Raw genomic sequence first — 19,261 nt, 5'->3', positions numbered from 1 at the left:
TGAAAATAGAGCTACCATACGATCCAGCAATTGCACTACTGGGTATTTACCCCAAAGATACAAATGTAGAGATCTGAAGGGGTACGTGCACCCCGATGTTTATAGCAGTAATGTCCACAATAGCCAAACTGTGGAAAGAGCCAAGATGTCCATCAATAGATGAATGGATAAAGAAGATGTGGTATATATATACAATAGAATACTACGCAGCCATCAAAAGGAATGAGATCTTGCCATTTGCAACGACGTGGATGGAACTGGAGAGTGTTATGCTGAGTGAAATAAGTCAATCAGAGAAAGACATGTATCATATGACCTCACTGATGTGAGGAATTCTTAATATCAGGAAAAAAAACTGAGGGTTGCTGGAGTGGAGGGGGGTGGGAAGGATGGGGCGGCTGGGTGATAGACACTGGGGAGGGTATGTGCTATGGTGAGCGCTGCGAATTATGCAAGACTGTTGAATCACAGATATGTACCTCTGAAACAAATAATACATTACATGTTAAAAAAAAAAAAAAGAAGAAGAAGAAGATAGCAGGAGGGGAAGAATGAAGGGGGGGAAATCGGAGGGGGAGACAAACCATGAGAGACGATGGACTCTGAAAAACAAACTGAGGGTTCTAGAGGGGAGGGGGGTGGCAGGATGGGTTAGCCTGATGATGGGTATTAAAGAGGGCACGTTCTGCATGGAGCACTGGGTGTTATACGCAAACAGTGAATCATGGAACACTACATCAAAAACTAATGATGTAATGTATGGTGATTAACATAACAGAATAATAAAAAAATGTGCAACATCATTAATCATCAGAAAAATGAAAATTAGATATCACTACATGTCTACCAGAAGGCTAAAATAGAACTGATTATACCAATTTTGGGTGAGGATGTCAGGAACTAGAACTTTTTATGCTACTGGTGGGAGTGCAAATTACAAATCCACCTTGGAAAATAGTTTGCAGTATTCCCTAAAGCTGAAAATATTCATGCTAACGCTCATCGATTCCATACCAGAAATATGTATGTGCATCACAGAGCATGTACCATAACTTTTATAGCATCATTATTTGTAATATCTCTAAACTGGAAAGAACCCAAATGCTCATCAATAATAAAATAGAAAAATACAGTTTGCTATATCCATACAGTGAAATACCATTCAATGAACTACTCGTATATGCAGCAACAAGGATTAATCTTACAAACATAATATTGAATAAAATAAGCCAAGCACAAATGATACATACTGTTACACTCCATTTATGTAATATACAAAACATTCAAATTTCATCAAAGTGACAGATGTCAGAATATTTTGTTTGGAGACATCACTGATAGTCTTCCCATAGGCTGATAACATTCTACATCTTGATCTAGGTGACAGTTATACAGGTGAGTTCATTTTGTAAAACTCAGAGACATATGCCTAATATTTGTGCATTTTACTAGATATAGAGTATGCTTAAATAGAAAACATTAAATGAACAACAAGAAATCAAGCCCCAGCTCATGCACAGTTTGGTCAGCTTCACTGCAATTTGTAGCTCAGCAAAGATTGACAGCACTAAGCCAGCAGAAATCTTCTAGTTATTTTAATAAGTTAAAGAAGCTGTTACAATACTTTTGAAAACAAGTATCAAAAATGTGAAATGCAAATTGATGGTAATATGTGATGCTCAACATTTAACTAAGGAAACATTTTTTTCTAATTTTACATCTTATAATTTTAAGATTACCTTATTCATACTCAAAGAAAGATTGCAACTTGGACTGACTTTTGTACCTAAGATACAAATACAAATACAGAAAGAAAATCTGGGAAGGAACAAACATAGTGTCATATTAAAGTTCTGATCACTTATTATTTGAAATGAAATATAAGTAATATTTCATTTTAAGTACATACTGCATCATTTTTCCTAGAAATAAGGCAAAATGCTCATTTGATCAAATATAAAGAAAACATAACTGTGCTAGATTATCTTTTAGTACTTGTCTCTCTTATAAATTTTGGTAAGGATAAGAATTACTATTTCTGGAATCTTCTCTATGTGGCTCTAGGTGAGAATTTGCAATGAAAGTAATCTGTGTGAGCTATGAAAGGCAGAAGTGAAGCAAAAGCCATTATTTTCAGAGATCAGTCATGGTGCTTTAATCAGAGTGACTCTGCAGATGACTTTACAGGCTCACACTGTCCCATTGTGGCAGACTTTGCAAAACTCTCCATGAAATGCCTCTTCATTTCTCCATCTTTTGGCTAAACATATCTCATTATTGGGCTTCCCTTTGAATACTAGCTTTTCTTCATGCTCCAGTTCTTTACGCTGAAGTTGTTAGTTATTGTTTCACTGATCTGGAGCATTCCAGATGTTCATACTAGCTCTTCCTGCTTTTGGGTAAGCTCTAATTCCTTTTATTAAACCCCTTACTCCCTTAAGATTTTAGTGGCTCAGTATTACCTACTGAGAAACCACTGTGATATTTCACATATTAAAGTTTTCTAACTTTACTGCCACATTCACGTATTTTTTATTAAAAAAAGATAACTTTTTTTTTTTAACAGGATAACTTATTGATAGACTATTTAAGTACTTCAAAATAACTTAAAGAGATATAACAACAATGTATTAATGTTAGCAGGGAAAGAATATTCTCTATATTCTATATGCCAACTTCAGCTTTCATTAGTGGCTACATTTAATAATGCAACAATCTTCCTACTTAAAAAAGTGAGTTGGGGGTGGTGCCTGGGTGGCTCAGTCGGGAGTCTGCCTTTGGCTCAGGTCATGATCCCAGGGTCCTGGGAATCAGCCCCACATCGGGCTCCTTGCTCAACGGGGAGCCTGCTTCTCCCTCTGCCTGCCACTCCCCCTGCTTGTGCTCTCTCTCTATGAAATAAATAAATAAAATCCTTTAAAAAAAAGTGAATTGGTTTCCTTTATCAATCTATCTTTGCAGACTGCACCAGGTAGTTAACAAACTTAAATTACTCGCCACAAGAAAGATTGTTTTTTTAAATTCTTGCACTTTATAGTTTATAGGAATAGTTATTTTCAATAGTTTTGGTTTTGAAATATATTTTATAAAGCATAATAGCTATAGATATTAAGACTTTGCAATGTTAGCATGTGTAATGTCAGAACAACGTCAATTAATAAAGGTCAAAAAGTGTCCTTATTTATGACTAGCTGCAAATGAAGTAGGAATTTAAGTATACTATCTGAATATCTTTTGACAACCAGATATTCTCTGGTAAAGAGTTTCCTCCTTGGAGCGCCTGGGTGGCTCAGTCGGTTAAGCCGCTGCCTTCGGCTCAGGTCATGATCCCAGAGTCCTGGGATTGAGCCCCGCATCGGGCTCCCTGTTCAGCAGGAAGCCTGCTTCTCCCTCTCCCTCTGCCTGCCTCTCTGCCTACTTGTTCTCTCTCTCTCTGTCAAATAAATGAATAAAATCTTTAAAAAAAAAAAAAGTTTCCTCCTTAGTAGTAAAATAGTCTCCAAATAAGTGATGAAATTACTGTCTTTCAAGTAATTTCTGATAAAATTTGATAGAACTCACAGAAAACTGCATTATTTGAGTAAAAAATAATGAGGAAAGTAAAACATGCTCAAGAAAACTGAATATGCATTTGACTCTTAGGGTCACCAGGAGGCATTAGATATTCAAGTTCTCACAATAATTCTTGCTTCCAAAGAGGGAAGAGGAAATAACTATATAAAAGAGAAAAGGAGGAAAATAACATTTATTGAGGGCTATATATAAATGATTGTATAGCTACTTCACATAGCTATTTCATCTTTTTAATACCACAATTATTTAAAATAGACACTATTAATATTATTTCCATTTATAAATAAGGGAACTGAAGTTCATAGTTCATTTAGAGTTGGTAGAGTAAAGGACTGCCTTGTAAGAAAGACTGTTAGGATTTTTTTATTAGTGTGACATAGTAAATTATTTTTATGAACATACTAATACATAAGAATATTGGAGTGAGATAGGAATTACTTTCTAAATCTGTAAACTTGAGTAAGTTACTAATCCTAAGATGACACAAAGGATTCCATTTTAAAATCAGACTTACATGATTCAGATATCTCATCCAGTATAAAGCTTTCCTAATAATTTCAAGAATACAATCAATTAAGAAGCACAGGCAAAGCAGGGAAAGGTCTTGAATCCTGTTCATATCCATCCTTCATGTCCTTTCTTTTTAAGCTATATACATTATATAATATATATAAAATATATGTTATATGTGAGTATATAAAATATATAATATACTATATGCTATATACATCCTATAAATTATTTATAAATATATGACCCTACAGATTATTTATCAATATATTTACTGATATATGGTATATATCTATGTATCAATATAATATATATTAATATTATGTTTAATATATATATACTCTAGTATATATATCAGAGTAATGGATGAGGTAATTAAATAAGATGTGCAGGTCACCCCACAGATCAGTTAGCACTCAGGGTGTGGAAATCATTTTACTCCCAGAAAGTTACATACTTTATGTGACATTTTCCAAGGATCCATGACACATAAATAGATACTAGGTCTATTTACCATAACCAACTCTAAACCAGGACATCCTGCTCAGAACATTCCATACATAAGAACTCTTTTCTGAGCAAATACTATCAATTTAATCTTCAGGAAACCAGTTGTTAATGTGTTTCCTGTAAGATTTTATTAAATCACCTGCCCTATTCCCTTCCAGGATCACCCTCCCCCTCTACCCTGCTATGGGAAAGAAATGAATAGCAGGTTAGCTGCTTTTGTAAAGATCCAGTGAATTAATCCATGTAAAGCACATAGTACAATGCTGTTAAAATATTAACAATGCCAACAGCAATTATTATTATCATTATTGGCTCTATTTACATTGAGAGTTTACAAATGGTTGACAATAATGTAAGTAATGTAACTAAGATGTACTTAGTTTTGTGAAATGCAAAACTGTTGGTATCCTCTTGCATTCATTTTGGTCTAATGACTTAGTGGAAAATATCTTCTTAGCAAGCATATTTTAACAAAGTTACAAACCACAAACTACTATCTAGATATTCTACAACAATAAAGCAATGAAAGGAAGAAATAAAGAAAGAGAATGAGTGGGAGAGGGAGGAGACGGAAAAGGAGGGAGAACGAAAGAATGAAAAGAATCAATAATGTGAAAGAATTAGATAATTCAATTTATGGTAACATTGCTATGCTAGAGTAACATGAAATTTTGCCAGTAATTTGACACTAACTCTCTTCTAAATGTTTAATTCAATGGTACATCACTAAGAGTTCACTTTTATTTAATAAAATAAATAATATAAAACATACTTCCTTCACATTTTAATTACATTGTTCAATATTACCAACTCAGAGAAATTATAAACATAATTATCATTTTTATAATACCAATAATCATCATATAAAGATATATTTACAAGTCTACACTGTGTTGCAAAGCAAATACGTTTTATACAAAACTAAACCATTTGTGAGATGAAATTATATGTAAAGGAAGTTTTTAAATTGCACACTTTTGATAAAACATGGTGTAAGCATCTGAACATTAAAAGCTAATTTAAGCAAATCAATTGCTTTATTCTTCCTACTACTAAACAAGAAAAGAAAAAAAATCTGGGGAAATAAGTTCAATAAGCTATTATCCAACACCCTAAAATCTTCCATTGTAAGAACTGTTTTTTAAGACATAATTGTTTCTACATAATTAAGTACCTACAAAAATAATGGTTTCAATGATTACCAAGGTTACCCAAGGCAAACACAATAAATTTAAAATGAGAGCAATCTAAAACATGTTTTCCATATTTAGATCCATCAGAGACTAATAAGATCATACTTGAAGTACCTGTGTAAATGAGGGCACATGGAATATTCAATCTGTAAATGACAAACCTTCTCTGAATTTTCTTCTCTTTTTCATTTAAAACTGTACCTTCAATATCTTAGCAAGAAACAATGGCTCTGATGGTCTCTCAGATTTGGCCAGAATTTTGAAAGGACATTATTCCCTTTTCAATATGCACTCCCTGGGCCAGAATGAAAATACTAATAGCACATTCTTTTTTTGTTTGTTTGTTTGTTTTTTTAAAGATTTATTTATTTATTTTGAGAGAGCGAGAATGAGAGAGAGAGAGTACATGAGTGGGGGAGGGTCAGAGGGAGAAGCAGGCTCCTCGCTGAGCAGGGAGCCCGATGCGGAACTCGATCCCAGGACTCCGGGATCATGACCTGAGCCGAAGGCAGTCACTTAAACAACTGAGCCACCCAGGCGCCCCACTAATAGCACATTCTTGTGAGTCCATAATTGAAAATAATTTTACTATTACTATTTGTGTAAAGATATCAAAGAAATTTAGAAGCAATATTTACAAGTCAGTAAAGGCCTTTAGTAAGGTTTAGCAAAAGAGACAAAGTCATCTAAAGAATCTTAGTAAATATAGCACAAACTAAATGACTGATTAGAATGTACATATTGGGTGCCTGGGTGGCTCAGTTGGTTAAGCGACTGCCTTCAGCTCAGGTCATGATCCCGGAGTCCTGGGATCGAGTCCCACGTCAGGCTCCCTGCTCAGCGGGGGGTCTGCTTCTCCCTCTGACCCTCTTCCCCTCTCGTGCAGTTTCTCTCTCTCTCTCTCAAATAAATAAATAAATAAAATCTTTAAAAAAATAGAATGTACATATTATTCATGTTAATAAGTAAAAATAGGTTAATCTATTAAATTTTTAAAAAGAAGATTTCGAATTGTACCACAAAAAAAAAAAAAACTGTTTTCTGTATGTAGGAGACATATCTAAAACAAAGTAATTCAAAAACAGATAGGCAATGACAAGCATATACAAACACTAATGATGATATAACAGGAGTGAGCTGCTAATCAGACAAGGTAGAATTCAGACAGAAAGTCTCAAATAAGGGAGAAAAGAAATGAGAGATTTTTTTTTCTACAGAATGTCTTCTAAGGTCATTTTTATTCCCACCTTCATTACTTTTGAAATAATGCTAAAAATAAAACATTTCTCAGACTGTTCACTAACTGGGTGAAAGAACTAACCATCCAAACAAACAAACAAAAAAAGCCCCATAACTGATAAGCTGCTTCCTGAAATAACCCTGCCATGTTAATATAAACGACCAGCTGGCAGAAGAAGATAAGGAAGTAGTAATATTTTTAATTGGCACTTATTCTGAATACTTATAATACCAACTACATCAAAAGGTGAAAATTATTCCATGTTAACAAAAAAACAAATTTCTCTTAATTCAGTATCAGAAAGATTCAAAAGTAAAGATATATAACCACAATTAGAGGCTTTATTTAAATGAATATTTATTCTTTAAAAAAAAATTGAAAAGAACAACCACATTTCCATGGTGACTGCACTTACTGTAACAAATGTGTTTATTAGAAAAAAATTAACTTAAAAAAAATTAAAAAAAGAAAAAAAGAAAAAAATTAACTTAATGCCAGTTTCAGCCTAATGAGAACAGATCCAAAGTTACATGCTTAGACAGCAAAAAGCTGCCTTAAGCTCTATGATTTGATGAAAAATTGACAGAAGACTTGAATTATAATTTAAAGCTCCCACTAATCTAATTTGTAATTTTGGAAGATTTCATTTTACCAATCCCATATATCCTTACTTGTAAAATAAAAGTATTCATTTAAATAATGTCTAATAACATTTCTGTTCTAATATTTTGAAGGGTTTTTAGAATCTTTTATTGAGATATAAATGCTCATAATCAATTATATCATGTCACTTTCAAACACTCCTTCCTTAAATTCATCATACACACATTATATATCTTATATATTTATATAAGCAAAATATGTAAATTTTATATCTATAATTAAAACAAATTTTCATGAAGTGATGCTCTTGTTAAATCTGAAACACACTATTTTCTATTATTTTCTCTTTTGCTTTATATTTAAAAATATTGCCTTGATCCACTGAGTTAATTTCACAAGTTACTAACAGTTTTTGCTTCTTCATTTAACAAAATAGCCACATTTATACCCATCAATAAGCCCGGTACTTTGTTTAATCTGCAGATACTGATAGCTTTTATAACCATCCGTGTATGAATGCTGAACAAACATAATTAAAATATTCTGATTCAGTCAAAGCAAGTATGCAACAAAGTTATTACTAAAGATTTAATGATGTACCTACTCTTGAAATAATGAATGAGGGAAAGAAAGGAATGACAGCCATGACATAGATTTTTACTATTCTATAGCTCATGTTCTTAACATTATGTAGGAAAACAATAACTCAGGAGTTTTTAAAAATGTGGAATACCATCTAAAAAGAGAACACGTCAATTAGAAGGATCACTGCTCAGAGATCAATGACTAAAAAAAGAACAAAACAGAGATATTCTGAAGTAAACACTGGCATGTCCATTTAAGCAGTGACCAAGAAAAAAAAATATAAATGATTCACTCATTTACTGAAGTATTATTTATTGAATACCTACCATTGAGTTTTTCCTACTTAATAATAATTACTGTGCAGTGTTCTAGTTATTGAAGAGTACACTGAAGAAGACAGACAAAAATCTTCCCTAAAGAAATTTCATTTTCTGAGACATACCCATGTCTTCACATGGTCTTCCTTCTGTGTCTATGTCCTAATCTCTTCTTCCCATAAAAATACCAGTCGTATTAGATTAAGATCCATCTTAATGACCTCATTTTAATTTAATTAGCTCCTTAAAGACCCTCTCTCCAAATACAGTAAATTCTGAGGTACTGACAGGATTTCCACATATGAATTTTAGATGGACACAGTTCAACCCATAACAATGCCCAAGGTTTTAAGGTGCTTGATCATGTAAGCACCTGCTGCCTAGTACATACCAAATTTCCAGACTCCCAGATAAAAAGCATATGTCCAGCATAAAGCACCATGGTTTTATAAGCAGTCTAGGCACAGTGAACCCGTGTTATCAGTTCTTGAATGGCTCAACTGCCAAGTTCCCCAGTGCCAGTCAAGAGGGGACCTTTCAAGTAGGCTTTTCTAAAAAATACCAGTTTCAGATCTACTGCATTAACCCTTTTGTGCATAGTCAGGATGACAAGTTCAGGGTTATTTTTAATTTGGGATACATTTTAGGCTAAATATATACATATATTAATTATAATCACTAAATTTTGCATTGATTTTTTGAAAATACGAAATTTATAATATCTTGCAAGTTAGTCCATAATAAGCAACTTAGCCACTACTTTCATTTTATTTATCCCATAAGCTTATGTAATTTTAAAAATAACAGATAATTATCCAGTGATTTTGCTTAAAGTCAGCAGAGTAAAGGTTTCAAAAACAAAATAAAAAATACAGAGAGGAAAGAATCTCTATTGTTTCTGAAATAAACAAACAAAATTAGAAGAACTAATTTTAGACATTTCTAGAAATCACAACCTATGAGAAAGATTTATCCAGGATAGAAAGAAGACACTAACAGCAGGCACATACCTTACCAAATCTCTATCTGTGGGAGGATAAATCAGTGTAACTGCTTTGAAGGAAACAACAGTATCTGTAAGAAAAAGAGATGAAATCAACATACCCTTTAATCCAGAAATCTATGTAAAAGGATGCTTATTATAGAATTTTTGTGACAAAAAAAAATCTAAAAATTCATAAATAGGAGACTAATTAAGTAAACTATGGTAATTATAGCATTAAATACCACTTCTGTGTAGTTAAAAACTAAATTAAATCAGTGTACTCATATGGAATGATCTTCAAGATATATTGGTCAGTTAAAAATAGAACATGTGGAACTCTGAACACTAAATGCTTGATAACATAAATTTGCATATGTTGGGGAGGAAGAATTTCCTCTGCCCTTCAAAATCCTTCTAGCTGGACTAAGAATCACATTGACATGAGACCGATTAACAAGGGAAAATCAAATTTAGTAGCATATGTACGGGGAATCCACACAGACATGGAAATTACAAAGTGGGACAACACGATGCTTATATGAACTAAGAAGAGGGAGGGGTCTGAAAATTTAAAGGGGAGAAAGATCATTAGCAGGAAGGTAAAAGGAGATGTTTGGAAGCCAAAGGTTACCCTATTATTCAGATCAGTTTCTTAGGTAAAGAGGAATTCTGTTAATAGCTTTCTTCATGGTACAGACAGTTGAGGAGGGAGGTAAAGAGTTTTGCTGAATCTGCTGTGTTTAGATTGCTTTTAACTCAATATAATGTTCATGCCAAAGTGGCCCATTGGGCAGAGGGGCTGCCCTTGGCCCCTACACATATGTATAATGATATACAGACTTCTGTTGTTTGCTTCTTGGTTGAGAGACTTGGCATCTGGGAATAAGGGTAAATTATTTTACTTTATATTGTTTCAATTTCTACCCACACATGTTACTACTTTACCATTATAAAATTCTGCCTCCTGTGCCTCTGAGGGACACCAAAATGATTAAATCAATTATTGGAAGGGTGAAATTTGAGGACTATCATAGAAATCAATATGTCCTGGACCTTAATATAATGTAAAGGGTCAGACTGATAATTCAGACTCACAGGACTCAAAGATCTTACTCAATATCAAATTTTACTAATTCCAAGGATACAAGTAATCATAGGCAGAGGTGGAACCAAGAGGTCCAGGACCCCTAGTGGAGTTCCCCAAGTTCTATCATACCACATCAGATGCACGTGTTAATAGATGAGGTTTCTGTGAGGTTTGCAGTTACTTACTTCACTTTCATATAATAACCCACTCAGCTTATAAGAAAGACATTTTATTTTATATTGAGAGGGTTATATTGATTATGTAACATTTTGCAACCAGGCATTATCCATAGCTCCATATATTACAGTTTATTTACCAGAAACAATTCTAGACAATTAGGCACATCCTGCTAAAAGAATTCCAGATGAAAAGTCTCTTTTGCTAGTAAAAAATCTTTGTTGTCGTTGCTGTGTCAGCAGGATTGTCATCAGTATGTTTATAAGGGGGTTAGTTCAGGTTACTTGCCGTCTTTCTTTCCTTGGAGCACCGCCAGTAAAAGAACAGATTGTATTGCAGACCTGTAACTTAACTTCTTTCTTTCCATATGACAAACTACTGTGGACATATTATCAAATATATTTACACTGGAATAAGAAGAGCAGTGGTTAAATCTTAAGAGCCAAGAAAGAAATTAGAATTTAGTCCAGAATGTAGTGAATTTACAGTCTTCTGTATTAAGTACAGAAAATGACTAAAATGGATAAAAGTAAACATAGATTTTGATAAACAGATGTATGGGATCATAGCGAATTATTGAAGTATGTAGAGTAATTTAGAGATTATATCTTTAACATCTGAGATAGAATTGAGGAGAGAAATTGGTACATTAATCCTGTCCCTCATGTCTTATTCAGGCTCTGTCAGGGTCATAATGGTACACAGTATAGATAATGAAGTTTATACCATATGTAGGTTTTTTTTTTTTTAAAGATTTATTTATTTATTTAACAGAGACACAGTGAGAGAGGGAATACAAGCAGGGGGAGTGGGAGAGGGAGAAGCAGGCTTCCCGAGGAGCAGGGAGCCCGACGCGGGGCTCGATTCCAGGACCCTGGGATCATGGCATGAGCTGAAGGCAGACGCTTAATGGCTGAGCCACCCAGACACCCCCCATATGTATGTTTTATTGTTGGTTTTTTATTATTCTCCCTAACTTTATACTGGTGAAGTCCAATGTGAGAAGTACATAAATGCATAGTTTGTCAAGATTTAAGGGTAGGAGGAACTGGAGAAAGGTGGTCAAAAGGTACAAAGTGCCAGTTACAAGATAAGTACCAGGATATAACATACAACATGATAACTACAGTTAACACTGTATGTAATATAGGAACATTGTTAAGTAAGTAAATCCTAAGAGTTCTCATCACAAGGAATTTTTTTCTTTTTTTCTTTTTTCTTTTTATTATATCTATATGAGATGATAGTTGTTAACTAACCTTAATGCAGTAATCATTTCAGAATATATGTAAACCAAACCATCATGCTGTATTCCGTAAACTGTTACCATGATATATGTCAATTTCATCTCAATAAAACTGAGGAAAAAGGATTTAAGATGTAAGAAATAATTCTATTTTAAAAATGATAAGGAGAAAAATAATTGTTTACTGATTAAGTATTCCTTAGAACAGAGCCAATTTCAAAGCTTTATGATGACAGGCAAATGAATTATTCCAAGCCCAAATTTCCTCTTTGTAAAACGGAGATTGTAATAACTGTCTTACAATGTTAATGAAAGGGTTTCATGATATACACCTTGCTAGCTACATAACACAATGAACGGTACATTGTAAGCATTAGTTATCTATTGTTATGTAACAAATTGTCCCAAAATTTAATAGCTTAAAACAACAAACATTTTGTATCTCACAGTTCCTATACCACAGAAATCAGGGCACAGTTTAGCTGTGTACATCCAGTACAAGGTCTCTCACAAGACTGCAGTCAAACTGTTGACCAGGGCTGATACTTTAAAAACAAACTGCAGTTACCTGATTAATAGAGTAAAAATATTCACCTTGATGGATAAAATTATCCAACAATTTCAAAAATTTTTCCCCCAAAACACCAAATGTATACATCATAAATCCCATTAATAACAGTGATTAGGATTATGAGGGCAATGCATTCCAAGAATTAAAATGAAGAGAAAAAAATCTTAATAATCAGAAAGTCCAGTCTCTCAAGTCTCTACGATTTTAAGCTAGAAGACATGGTACAGTGCCTAGTACTACATTGAGCTGGGCAGATTGCCCGCTATTAAAATTAATCATGCCCTCATTCACCACGATCAAGTGGGATTTATCCCTGGGATGCGTGGATGATTCAACATATGCAAATCAATCCATGTGACACATCACATTGATAGAATAAAATAAAAGAACCAAATGATCACCTCAATAAATGCCTAAAAAGCATTCAACAAAATTCAATATCGATTCATGATAAAAACAACAAATTAGGCATTGAAGGAATATACCTGACATAATAAAGGTCATCTATGACAAGACCACAGCTAACATTATACTCAATGGTGGCAGGATAAAAACTTTTCCTCTAAGATCAGGAACAAGACAAGGATGCCCACTCTCACCATTCCTATTCAACAGAGTACTGGAAGTCCTAGCTAAAGCAATCAGACAAGAAAAGGTGTCAGAATTGGAAGGAAAGAAAGAAGCAGATCTTTCTATTTGCATCTATTTGCAGATGACATGATTTTATATATAGAAAATCCTAAAGACTCCACCAAAAAACTGTTATGTCTAATCAATGAGTTCAATAGTTACATTATAAGAAAATAATATACAAAAATTAGTAGCACTTCTTAAACTAACAATGAAATTTCTGAAAAAGAAATTTAAAAAATAATACCATTTACAATAGCAGCAAAAACAATAAAATAATTAGGAATAAATTTAAGTAAAGAATAAAAGATTTCTACACTGAAAACTACTACAATACATTGATAAAAAATAGAAGACATAAGTAAATGAAAAGGTATCCCATGTTTGTGGATTGGAAGAATTAATGCTATTAAAATGTCAATACTACTAAAAGCCATCTGTAGATTCAATATAAGCCTTTATCAAGAGTCCAACAGCATTTATTTAAAGTAGAAAAAAACTCTTAAAATTTATATGAAGCCACAAAAGACTCCAAATAGCCACAGAAATCCTGAGAAAGAACAAATCAGGAAGTATCACACTTCCTGATTTCAAGCTATAGTATAAGCCGTAGTCATCAAACAGTACAGTACTGGAATAAAAACAGACAAATAGGCCAACAGAAGAGAATTGAGGGTCCAGAAATAAATCCAAGCATATAAGGTCAACTAATATTTGACAAAGAAGCCAAGAATACTCAATGGAAGAAAGACAGTCTCTTCTGTAAATGGTGCTGGAATAATTGGATATTCACATGTAAATGAATAAAACTCAACCCATATCTTACACATTCACAAAAACTAACTCAAAATGGATTAAGGATGAAATAGAAGACCTGAAACCATGAAATTCCTAGAAAAAAATTATAGGAACAAAGCTCCTTGACGTGGATCTTAGTAATGAGTTTTTGGATATGACACCTGAAGAACAAGGAACAAAATAAAAAATAAAGTCAAACTAAAAGGCTTCTGCATAGCAAAAGAAACCACCAACAACCTGCATAATGGGCAAAAATATGTGCAAACAGTGTATCTGTTAAAGGGTTAATACCCAAAACACAAAGAACTCCTATAACTCAATAGCAAAAAAACAAATAACCCAATTTAAAAATGGGCAGAGGACCTGAATAGACATCTCTCCAAAGAAGATATACAAAAGGCCAACAGGTATATGAAAAGATGCTCAATATCACTAATGATTAGGGAAATGCAAATTAGGTCCACAATGAGATATTAAATCACACCTGATAAAATGGCTATTAACAAAAAGACAAGGAATAACAAACGCTGGTGTGGATATGGAGAAAAGGGACCCCTGTGCACTGATGGTGGAATTGTAGATTAGTACAGCCACTATGGAAAAACAATATGCAGGATCCTCAAATAATCAAAAACAGAACTACCATATGATCCAGCCATTCTTCTGGAAATATATCCAAAGGTAACAAAAAAACACTAACTCAAACACATATCTGCACCCTCATATGTACTGCAGTCTTATTTACAATAGCCTAGACATGGAAACAACCTAAATGTCCACCAGTGGATCAATGGATGAATGGATATTTCACACACATACTCACTGGAATATTATTTATTCAGAAAAAAGGAAATCCTACTATTTGCAACAGCATGAATATACTTGAAGGGATTATGCTTAGTTAAATAAGTCAGACAGAGACAAATATGATCTTTCTTATATGTGGAATCTAAAACAAACAAACAAAACAAACAAAAAACACCAAATTCATAGAAAAAGAGATCAGCCTTGCAGTTACCAGAAGTACGGATAAGGGGAAAGGGAATTAGAGAAAGGTAGTCAAAAGGTACAAACTTCCAGTTTTAAGATAAATAAATACTAGGGATGTAATGTACCGCATGATGCCTACGGCTAACATTGCCACAGAACACACAGCTAACACTACATAGAAAAGTTGTTAAGACAGTAAATCCTAAGAGTTCTCACCACAAGGAGAAATTTTTTCTCCTTTATTTTTTTCTTCTTTGCTTTCTTTTTATTGTATCTATATGAGAAGATGGATGTTAGCTGAACCTACTGTGGTGATCATTTCACAATATATGTAAATCAAACCATCATACTGTATGCCTTCAACTTACACAGTATTATGTCAATTATTTTTCAATAAAACCGGGGGATATTTTTAATTAGTTAATTAATTAATCATGTCCCTATTAATGCTACTCAGTCAAAATGATGCTAATAATAAAACTGTCATTGATTGAGCATTTCTATAGACCATGCATTTTGCTAAGTGCTTTTATCAATTTAACTCATTTAATAGTCCTATAAAATAAGAGTTAACATTATACAAAATTTGAAGATGAAGAAACTAAAGCCAAGAGTTGAAATAAATGTGATTTAAACCCCCAAGTCTACTCTATTAATACTGTACTATATATTCCTACTACCTTTTACTATTAAGGAATTTTCCCCACCTGTGATGCATCGTATGACTGGCTACCTTAAATTATATGCTATCTTCATGTGAAAGCTTAAACTGGAAATATATTTGAACGTTACTTTTTATTTAATATTTCACAACTATTTATTTGTGCTGTCACCTAAAATATATATATTGAGAATATATGAATAAATATCCCAACCAATATTTAATTTGGCCCCCTTCTTTCTGCATAGTCTGCACCACTTAACAAATCAGGACTCTGTATTCAGTGCCAGCTTTTCATCAAGATAAATATAATATTTTTAAAAATAATGCAAATATAAAGTAAAGTATTTAAATGGGTGGGATACTAGCAAAGAAATATACCTTATAATACGAAAAGATATTGTATGGTCCTTACCAGACCCTGTGTGTGTACGTATGTGTGTGTGTGTGTGTGTGTGTGTGGGCATGTGCATGTGTGCACTCACTATTTAGCAATGACTAAAGGGTAATCAGGAAAGCAGTCTGAGTGCCTATCAAGCCCTGGGCACTGCTGACCCAGGGGATGCAAGCAATCAAAAGCACCTAGAGTCTTATTGGGAGCATAAGACCCACAGAGAGTCATCAAGTAATGAGAGGTAAGAGCCAGGCAATAAAAAATCAGGTGCTAATTTGTTCTGCTGTAGAGGCAGTGCTGTATTAATGATAGGGACAAAACTTCTTTTAACAAAATTTTTAATACAAATTTTCATTTTTTTCTTTTGTAAAGATGATAATTATTTGAAAAAATCTAAAACATCAGCAAATAAGATATTTTACAGAAATACAGAAAAACAGTTAATATTTGATAAGTTATATATCTTGAGAGGATAGTTTACTTTAATATTTGCGTCAGTTTTGTGGGCAATATAAGAAGTAATGTTTAGTCAGAGGCAGTAACTAATCAGAAGCTAACTAAGGTTTTACCTGGCAGAAATAGACCACTTCAGAAAGTATATGAGGGTGATACTCATTTATTCTTTTTGCCTACTTTTCCTGAATCAATTATGGGAGGTTAGATAATTTTATTCTATCTCTTTAAGTTTTGAAATCCTTTAGAAACCCATATATATCATGATGATTCTAATATCTATATTTTTGTTATTTCCAGACCGATTCTTATTTTGAGCCCTCTAATCAATATCCTAAAAAAGCCTTTTTTGACATGTCAATATATCAAACTTCCTCCATTAGCAGTAATTTTCTGTATTTGGTTGAATGGTGTCCTCCCCCCAAATTTAGTCCAGTCTGAACCTGACTATAAAATTATTTAGAAATAGAGAATTTGCAGATGTAATCTGGTTAAGATGAGGTCATACTGCATTAGTGTGGACTCTGATCCAATGATTGGTATCCTTAGAAAATGTTATACTAATAGTGAAGATTTGAAAAGCACAAAAGCACACTAAAGTTCATACCCTCTTCATGCTGGAAACCCCAAGACTTCCATGTAAAAAAGCATGATCTAATCACCTAGAATATGAAAAGAACATCTGTAGACAGTGTTCCAGCAATCCCAACCATTATAGCCATCCCAGCTGAGGCCCTGGACATGTGAGTGAAGCCACCCTAGATGATCCAGCTCCAGCTGAGCCAACTCAGACTAAAAGAAATGTCAGCCAACCCAAAAGCTGTGAGAAATAATAAATCATTGTTTAAAGCCATTAAATTTTGTGAATGGGTTATTATGAAGGAAAGGGCAAGATAGTATCTGAAAAGGCCCCAAAGTTCATAAAATTTCAAACACATGTTCCTCTGTCATCTCCAAGAATACAACAAATACTTCTTTACATACAATTATCACAGACTTCCTGCTTCTCTAATCTCACTTTCCAACTGCTTTCCTTATAAAAATAACTTACCTGTTTGATGTGGTTTTCTTAAGGAATTCATTTACTTCTCTGGTTTTACTGTTCTCTCCAGAATTCAAGCTTGTCATCTACCCTTGTGAGCTTCACAACAGCAATCATTCCCTCCAACTCTGTTATTTTTAAAGTAGATGAGATGGGGAAGAACCCAAAGTTATGACAATGTTGCTTCAAATGTCTCTCAAATCCATTCTCTCCCCTTCATTCCTATTGACTCATTATTTCAGGTCTTCATTGTTTCTTGCTTATGTAACTACATATCATAAAGTCTCCAAGGCCTTCAGTCTCCCCCCTAAAAATCCATCCCCTATCTTGTTGCCAGAATGATCTTCTAAAATAAAAATGTTCTTAAAACCCTTTGATGGGTTCTCATTACCTAGGTCAAGACAACCAAATATACTGGGGTTTCACTAAATGCTTGCTAGACACTATGCTAAGTGTTGAGCATATAAAATTGAATAACCCAATAGCTGCTTTAAAGGAGTTTCCATTCCCTTAAAGGGAAAAAAAATTGGCAAAAGCTTAGAATGTCATAAAAACTTCCTAGAGATGGGGCGTCTGGGTGGCTCAGTTGGTTAAGCGACTGCCTTCGGCTCAGGTCATGATCCTGGAGTCCCGGGATCGAGTCCCGCATCGGGCTCCCTGCTCGGCAGGGAGTCTGCTTCTCCCTCTGACCCTCCTCCCTCTCATGCTCTCTGTCTCTCATTCTCTCTCTCTCAAATAAATAAAATCTTAAAAAAAAAAAAAAAACTTCCTAGAGATGATGATACTTAAGCAGTCTTAAAAGCTGACTGAAATTAGCCAAGCAATGAAGTACAAAGGGCTATCAGGCAGGAAAACAGCACAGCAAAGACACAAAGTCTTGAATCAGTAGGCTCAGTGTTGGAAACTAACCTCAAACAGTTCTACATCATTTGAGGTTCAATTTTGAGAGGTGGTGTACAGAAGTTATGTCTTAAAAAGGGAGAAAAGAGCTGTACTAGGCAGTATGATACCCCTCAAAGGTGTCTACATTTTAATTTCCAAGACCTATGAATATGTATGTTTCATGGCAATGGGGAATTAAGATTCCTAATGGAATTAAGGTTGCTAATCAGCTGACCTTAAAATAAAGAAATTATCAGGGTGCCTGGGTGGCTCAGTCGGTTTAGCACCGAACTCTTGATTTCAGCTCAGGTCATGATCCCAGGGTCATGAGATCAAGCCCACATCAGGCTTCATTCTCTCTCCCCCTCTTTCTCTGCCCCTCTCACCCCCATGCTCTCCCTTTCTCTAAAAAATAAAGTAAAGAAAATTATCATAGGTCATCTAGATGGACCCAACATAATCAACAGATTTTTAATTATAGAGAGGGAGGCAGAGGTCTGAGTCAGAGAGAGATCTGAAGACACTACATGCTGGATTTGAAGTGGGAGGATGGGGAAGCTTCTAGAAGCCATAGAGAGGAAGGACATCGATTGTGTCCGACAGCCTCCAGAAGAATGCAGCCATGCCAACACTTTGATTTCAGCAAGATGGGATTGATTTCAGACTGCTGGCCTCAATTATTGTAAGATAATACCTTTGTGTTGTTTTAAGCCACTAAGATTGTGGTAATTTGTTACAGCAGCAAGAGAAAACTAATACAGGGACCAAGTCACAGAGGCTGTTATATGCTTTGTGTTAAGTCTTATGGTAACTG

At 34.1% G+C, this 19,261-nt stretch overlaps 1 long non-coding RNA gene across 3 annotated transcripts in view; it reads right to left on the bottom strand.

Moving 5' to 3' along the window:
- Window positions 1–19,261, bottom strand: part of LOC145720504 (uncharacterized) — a 507,675-nt gene that overhangs the window by 8,240 nt on the left and 480,174 nt on the right. For all 3 annotated transcript variants that reach the window (XR_014143477.1, XR_014143478.1, XR_014143476.1), the window contains exon 4: window positions 9,542–9,605. This is a non-coding gene — a long non-coding RNA (uncharacterized LOC145720504). The remainder of the gene's footprint in view (window positions 1–9,541; window positions 9,606–19,261) is intronic.

Source organism: Leptonychotes weddellii, chromosome 3 (genome assembly GCF_054177405.1).
Source record: "Leptonychotes weddellii isolate Sample4059 chromosome 3, ASM5417740v2, whole genome shotgun sequence".
Taxonomy (NCBI): Eukaryota; Metazoa; Chordata; class Mammalia; order Carnivora; family Phocidae; genus Leptonychotes; species Leptonychotes weddellii.
Note: the sequence above shows the minus strand (reverse complement) of the source record. Positions and strands in the feature narration are given on the sequence as shown.